The following is a 7,964-nucleotide window of genomic DNA, read 5'->3' on the forward strand; positions in this document are numbered from 1 at the left end:
CTGTTGACATACTATTGTTATTATTGACATAATTTATACACTGCAAAAAATGCTTTTCTTACTTAGTATTTTTGAGTTGTTTCCAGTCCAAATATCTAAAAATTCTTAAATCAAGAAGCATTTACTAGAGAAGTAAAATGACATAAGAAATTCTATTTTGTTTTCAGATAAACAGAGTAATTTAAGTAATTTTTGCTTAAAACAAGATAAATTGTCTGCCAGTGGGGTAAGAAAAAATAATCTTGTTTTCCAATTGAATCAAAGATTATTTTTTCTTACCCCACTGGCAGATAATTTAGCTTGTTTTAAGCAAAAATTACTTAAATTACTCTGTTTATCTGAAAACAAAATAGAATTTCTAATGTCATTTTACTTCTCTAGTAAATGCTTCTTGATTTAAGAATTTTTAGATATTTGGACTGGAAACAACACAAAAATACTAAGTAAAGCATGAAAAAGTAAGTAAAGAAAAGCATGTTTTGCATTGTAGGACATGTCCCCCTCAATGTCTGTGTACATATATACAGCCCTGGAGTTACTTGACTATCCAATATGAAAAAAAAGTAGGCTATACTGACATTGAAAAATATCTTCTTAATGTTGTGTGTAACTGTCTCTAGTATAATGAACAGACACCATTCAAGTTAAGACATTTTAATGACACCAGAAAGACCTCCAGGAGAAAAGGGATCAAAAAGGAACAGCAACAATGTAGAGAAGGATTCTTCCTGGCAACCTGTAACAGAGTGAAAAACATTGAGAAAAAGCAGTTAGGACTAAAGCTAAGAATAAAATTGTCATTACACTGGATAATATAATTAAAAATCTAACAACAATCAAAGGTACATCAGCTGGCAAACCATTTAATAGTTTAATAGGTTTAATAGTCTATTTAAAGGGAATGATTGTGGTGGGGAGTTTGCTCAAACTATGGCAGCGATACAGCGAATAGTTGTTCTAAAAGACGGCGCCGTCCGCGGAGTGCTTTCAAAGGCCAGTGAAAGTATACTGTCAGTTAAGCTGTAAGTAGATGCCAACTGTTTCTCATGGGTTCGTATGGTATTTAAAACATTTAAAGGGTTAAGTCTGTGATTTTATTGCCATCCGAATCCATAATGTCAGTGTTTTTTCTCACTCAACCCACGTACATTTCTGAATTGCTTTTATAAAGAACACCGCTTTCTCACATAACACAGTGAAGCAGCCCCTGCACGAGTGAATAATTGATTCTCGAGCCACCGATATCAGCAGATTCAGCAGCATCGCCACGGGCAGCACTGGGTAACGTCACACGTAAGAAGGAATATCTTTAGCAGCTTTCTAAGGTATGGTTCGGGGAACACGCCTATAAATGGTATACCTTTAGTTAACCTGTTAAGCTGCAACCTCACTTTTGAAAAATCCCCAGAAATGACATTCCCAAACTGAAACAGATACAGTTCATGAACCCTTTGTACTAAAAGCACAAGTATGATCTCATATGAAAGCTGACACCTGGCAGTTTATTGTAAATGTAGAATTAATTATTGTCATAATGAAAAAAATTGTTATAAATAGCTTTCTAAGGTATGGTTCGGGGAACACGCCTATAAATGGTATACCTTTAGTTAAGTTATACCTTAAGAGTCTTCGTAGCACGCTAAGAGACAACGTTATCGGGAAACGCAGCCCAGGTATTTATGAATGAGACACTGAATTAATTTGTTTTAAAGTGTTTGAATTAATGATTCAAATTAGGGCCGCAACGACGCGTCGACGTCATCGATTACGTCGACTATGAAAATACGTCGACACGCATGAAATGCGTCGAAGCGTCACATTCATTATTTACGTTTAAATATCGAGTAATGGCGGCTTCTGCTCCCGCTCATGGTGAAAATGACAGACCACGATCATCCAAAGTATGGGAATACTTTAAACTACGGCCGAACAGAAAGGTGTGAGACCTGCACTCCCGCGGGACCCAATGCAACAGAGTGCGGCGCGGGAACATAGATCTGATGGCTGAGTGCGGGCGCGGGCGGTAATGCACTCGTGTGTGTGCTGGTTGCGGGAGAATACAACGATTCGCGGGACTCCCGCAAAATTCTAAAATCTAAAAACGAATAAATTGTCATTCATCTGTTGCACAAAAGCAACAAGAACAACTAAAACAAAATGGAAACGATTTACAGGCCAGAGTCTATATCTATTTATAACATGTTTGCAGCGTTGAACAATGTAGCCAATCACAGACAAATGTGTTGGCTTCTTGAACGCTAATCAGATGCATTTAAAATAGAATCCCCTCACCGCTCAAAATGGACTTTTTGTTCAGTGCTGAATTCTGCACACTGGCAAATCATCTGATTATAGCAAACAAAGTGTAGATATTATGAAAGATTCATTGTGCACCCAGTTTAATTTATAATAACAGAGATTTGTGAGATCGCAATGAACTGAGATGTCAGCTTTTAGAAATTATTAAGGGAGAAATCCGTCCCGCGCAGGTCTCTAATGTGGACTTTAAAAACAAACGACTAACGTTATATTTACATTAACAGTAGCCTAGGCTGCAATCTAGTGTATGTGAACCTTTTTGCAGATAAACACAAGTGCATTTTCGGACACGTTAATGGACAAGTTAATTGAGTAAATCATACTCCCACTACGGTTATTAATAACAGACTATAGTAAACACATTTCCTAAATAGGCCTGTGACTGTATCTTACGTTTTATGAAATAGTACCATTAGTTAAAAATAAAGTTTAACCCTCTACTGCATGAATTTTGATGACACATGATAAAAATTATTTCACATCATTTCCTGGCTCATTTGGGAACATTTTATTGATTTATTGAAAAATGTCCCTCCCCCAACCCCCCCAACCCAAAATATTTTTTTGTTGCCTGAGGGCAACGTTATGCAACAATGGTAAAGAATCATAGAGAAAATGATCATTATACAATTCTCAGAGAGCAATACAAAAATAAATGATTTCTTGACATTTTTTTATTATTTTTTTAAGTAAAAAGGGAAAAACACTTGAAACACATTAATATACTTGATTTGATACAGACATAGGTTTGTATCATGTAGTGCGTCATGTCATATCATGTACTTCATGTATCCTAATCAACCCCATATACACTACTGTATAATGACAAAAGTATTGGGACCCCTCCAAATCATTGAATTCAGGTGTTCCAATCACTTCCATGGCCACAGTTGTTTAAAATCAAGAACCTAGGCATACAGATGCTTCAACAAACACTCTCAGGAGCTCAGTCAATTCAAGCGTGGTGATAGGTTGCCACCTGTGCAATAAGTCCATTCGTGATATTTCCTCACTACAAAATATTCCACGGTCAACTGTTAGTGGTATTATAACAAAGTGGAAGCAATTGGGAACAACAGCAACTAGGCCACAGAGTGGGGTCAGTACATGCTGAGGCGCACAGAAGTCGCCAACTTTCTGCAGAGTCAATAGCTACAGACCTCCAAACTTTGTAGAGAGCTTCATGGAATGGGTTTCCATGGCTGAGCAGCTGCTTCCAAGCCTTACATCACCAAGTGCAATGTAAAGTGTGGGATGCAGTGGTGTAAAGCACGCCGCCACTGGACTCTGGAGTGACCAATCATGCTTCTCTGACTGGCAATCCAATGGACGAGTCTGGGTTTGGCAGGAAAACGGTACTTGCCTGACTGCATTGTGCCAAGTGTAAAGTTTTGTAGAGGGGGGATTATGGTGTGGGGTTGTTTGGTGGAGAGGGGATTATGGTGTGGGGTTGTTTGGTGGAGAGGGGATTATGGTGTGGGGTTGTTTGGTGGAGGGGGGATTATGGTGTGGGGTTGTTTTTCAGGGGTTGGGCTTTGCCCCTTAGGTCCAGTGAAAGGAACTCCTAATGCTTTAGCATACCAAGACAATTTGGACAATTTCATGCTCCCAACTTTGTGGGAACAGTTTGTAGATGGCCCCTTTCTGTTCTAAAATGACTGTGGATGCTGCACATTAGTGTCACTTTGGTGACTTTGGTCGTTCCTGTGCACCCAGGAACCCTACATCTTCCCTACTTGTAACACATTATTTGCCATTGTGAGGTATTGTCCAAGAGACCCTTGAAAAGTACCCCATATGGCATAACGTTGCCCTGAGGCAACAAAAAGAAAAACTGAATTTGTGAACATGCAAAATAAAAAAAAATTCACAAAACCTGCCAAAAGGCTTCTCTACACCTTCATACACACACACATATTTTTTATGTACAGTTCATGTCATTTTAAATATGATTACTAAAGCAAATAATCTTGCTTTCATCTCACACCATGTGCTCCTGTGACCATGTGTCAGAAAAGGACGTCCCGCCTTCAAATGGTGCTTGATAGTGACTTCCAAACCTTATTGGACTGTTCTTTGATACTTTTTCAAACATTCTAATTGGTTGCAATCATTTAAAGAAAAATGTACTGAACACAGGGCTTAAGAAAACTTTCCGTTGCCTGAGGGCAACGCTATGCAGTAGAGGGTTAAAATGCTTCCTGTTCGCATATTTCATAATAAAATGACAAATACCCTTTCTGAAATACAATTTATTTTGTCATCATTCATAGATTTCATGTAAAATAATATACAGATGCACTACCCTCTTCAAAATACAGCTGATATATTGTTGTACTTATTTATTGGAAAGTTTGCCAATGGATAAATCAACTAATCCCAAAAATAATTATTAGATTAATCTGAAAAATAATCGTTAGATTAGTCGACTAATCGAAGAAATAATCGATAGATTAATCGACAACAAAAATAATCGTTAGATGCAGCCCTAATTCAAATGAGTATCTTTTTTTTATATAGACTAGAACATGTTATTCTGATGTATGTTATCGTGATCTCCATTTTAAACAAAACAAAAACGATTTTAAACCAAATAATAGATTCTCAGTTTACCCTGAATTAGGGGCCGTTCACATATCACGTCTAAAAACGTGTGGAAAGCACTTTCTCCTCCTTTCTACAAGCGCTTGTGCTCCCGTGGCGTCTGTCGTTGCTATGCAACCATGAACTGCGCTCTCCATGATGATGAGGAAGTATCAGCAAAGGATTAATTGATTTCTAGCCCTTGCATTAGCTTTACTACTAGATATATTTATAGAGATGAGAAATAAAAACTCGCCCTGTACAGCTATGATCAGCTGTTCGGCCAAGTTTTCCATGTTGTTATGGAAAGGCCAAAGCTGATCGGTTGGTTTTTGTCACATGACCTGCGGTGCGCTTGTGGCATTCTGAAAAGTTGAGATGTTTTCATCTCGCTGTAGCATATGTGCGCCTGGAAAAACGAGCACGCCGCATCGCATGAGCGTCACTTCTATTATGGTATTACCGGTGTTGTCACACTTTGATTAACTGGTGGGGAAATATCCGAACGTATGACTTACAGAAGGTACAATTAACTAAGAATGTTTCAGGAAACACGTATTAACGATAAGGTACAGCTTAAGGTATAACTTAGGAATGACGTAGCACTAAAAAGGTTTCGGGAAATTCAGCCCTTATCATAATTAATAACGTGTTTCCTGAAACGTTCTTAGTGTTGCGCTTTTATTGAGCAGGTCATGCAATAACATAAATGAGTTATTTACACCAATAATGTGATGCGGCTGCTGGGCAATCTGGTGAGTTTTGGAGGTGGAGCATTGAAGAGAGGGGTATGTTTGTTTGGGTTCATTCCAAATATCAACAGTGTCCAACAGCGTTTTTGAAATATCGCTTACCCCACCTTAATATCTGGCAGTTTTGTTGTGTCCATATATAGTTGCCATCATCTGAAGTCTTCACAAGTGAGGCTGGATCCAAACTGGAGCTGCTGTAATCTCTAGTGAACTTGCTGAGCATCCTGAGATAGAAACAGGGAAGCAACAGGAGAAAGATTAGCATAGCTGCAGTTCATATTATTTCAGGCAAAAGATGATCATGTGCACATTTTACTATTTCATCACATATTAACTGTAAAACAAGATTATGAGATGTGTTAATTGAATGCTTGGCTAAAGAGTTGTGTCTTTAGTCTAGATTTAAATTGGGAGAGTGTTTCTGAGCCCCGAACATTATCAGGAAGGTTATTTATGAAAGTAAAAGAGTAGCAAAACTCGAGAGCATGAAGATGTGAATTTGAGAACTTGTCCCCTGTAAAATACAAGTCCAAAGTTGAATTTAGAGATTTGCACTCGCAGAACGTGACTTAACGCATAGACAGTGATATTAAAATAAATAAATGATAACTCAGTAAACACCATACTAATTAAAAATAGACTGCTATGTACAGTTAAGCGTTTTCCTCACATAGAAAACTGGTAGAAAACGCTTGGAGGTCCCATGGCATGAAAATTTCACTTTATGAGGTTTTTTAACATTAATATGAGTTCCCCTAGCCTGCCTATGGTCCCCCAGTGTCTAGAAATTGTGATAGGTGTAAACCAAGCCCTGGGTATCCTGCTACACCTTTGAGAAAATGAAAGCTGGTAATAATCATAAATGTTTCTTGAGCGTCAAATCATCATATTAGAATGATTTCTGAAGGATCATATGAAGCTGTGATGCTGAAAATTCAGTTTTGATCACAGGAATTAATTACATTTTACAGTATATTCACATAGAAAACAGTTATTTAAAATTTGTTATATTATTTCACAATATTATTGTCTTGGTGAACATACGAGACTTCTTTCAAAACAATTTTTTTACCAACACAATTAGTGTATGTTTGACATTAGTGTATGTTTGAAGTTTTACTTACTAATCATATTGTTCATAGCACCTTAGAGATGATGATCCGAGATGATGACCCGCCCAACTCTGCTAAGGTGGAGCCCAGGGCATCAACATTTTAGGATCTAGGAACACAACAAACCATTTGTCACAGAGCCAACAATATTATTATATAATGGCAGGTTTATTACAAGTAAGAAGCTATAGCTAAGCTATATTATATATAAGCTACAGCAGAGGTGAAATGCTTTTCTGAGATGAGTTTCTGAATCTATTTGACCTGCATCTGGGCATGGAGTACCTACGGCCTGAGGGAAGTAGCTTGAACTGGCAGGACAAAGGATGACTAGGGTCAGCTGCCTTCTTTGCCACTCTGTTGGAGTAAATGTGTGAGAGAGGGGGAAAGTTAATGCCTGCAATCTTGCTACATGTCCTAACAATACTCTCTAATCGTTTTTTGTAGACAAGGAACCAAACCAGCAGATAAAACAGAAGGTTAAAACAGACTCAATAAAACAAGAATAAAACATTCTCATCAAAGTGGGGTCAATGTTAAAATTCCTCAGTCTACGGTAAAAATACATTCGCTGGTGGGCTTTAATTGGCACAAACAGCATCAGTGTGTGATTCAAAACATAGCTTACTATCAATTATTGTGCCATGGTACATGTATTCTTGTACTATCTCAATATTGGCCATCAATGATAGTGAGGGGAAGAGGGGGGCTCTGTTTCCTAAAATCAGTAATTAATTCTTTAGTTTTGGATTTACTACCTGTATTTCCTACTTCTCCGGCAGCAGCTTTCTTCAGAAATGTTGAAGTCGTGGAGCTTTCCCTCTGTTATGGGTTATTTTGTTGCTGCTGAAATCACAGAACATTTTTTTTTATCAATTTTTGTTTACCACTGAGCTAGTTTCAACCAATTTTATCACTCCATGTAAGTGACGTCACCGATTACATACGTTTATGTTTACGTTTGTGTAAAATAAATTAGCTCACTTCCAAGTAAAACCTTTACAAAACCTCTCATATACACAAAAGAGGTGATTAAAAGCCCAAACTTTCATAAACAAAAGCTCAACCGAGTTAACTTTACGTTAGCTTAACTTACCTCTTCTGAAAACGGTTGAGATGCTAACGGACTTTTTCCAAAGACACAAAGCCATGTCTATAAAAGTAAATATTCAACATAAGCGTATCAATTACAAGTAAG

At 37.6% G+C, this 7,964-nt stretch overlaps 1 long non-coding RNA gene across 1 annotated transcript; it reads right to left on the reverse strand.

Moving 5' to 3' along the window:
* Positions 1-640: 640 nt before the first annotated feature.
* LOC308701406 lies at positions 641-7,614 on the reverse strand. The gene is made up of 5 exons (XR_014031436.1): positions 7,525-7,614; positions 7,056-7,123; positions 6,779-6,875; positions 5,762-5,878; positions 641-736 (listed from the first exon to the last, which is right to left on the reverse strand). It is a non-coding gene; the product is annotated as an uncharacterized lncRNA (long non-coding RNA).
* Positions 7,615-7,964: the final 350 nt, after the last annotated feature.

This window comes from Scardinius erythrophthalmus, assembly GCF_964197995.2.
Source record: "Scardinius erythrophthalmus genome assembly, chromosome: 14".
Lineage (NCBI taxonomy): Eukaryota > Metazoa > Chordata > Actinopteri > Cypriniformes > Leuciscidae > Scardinius > Scardinius erythrophthalmus.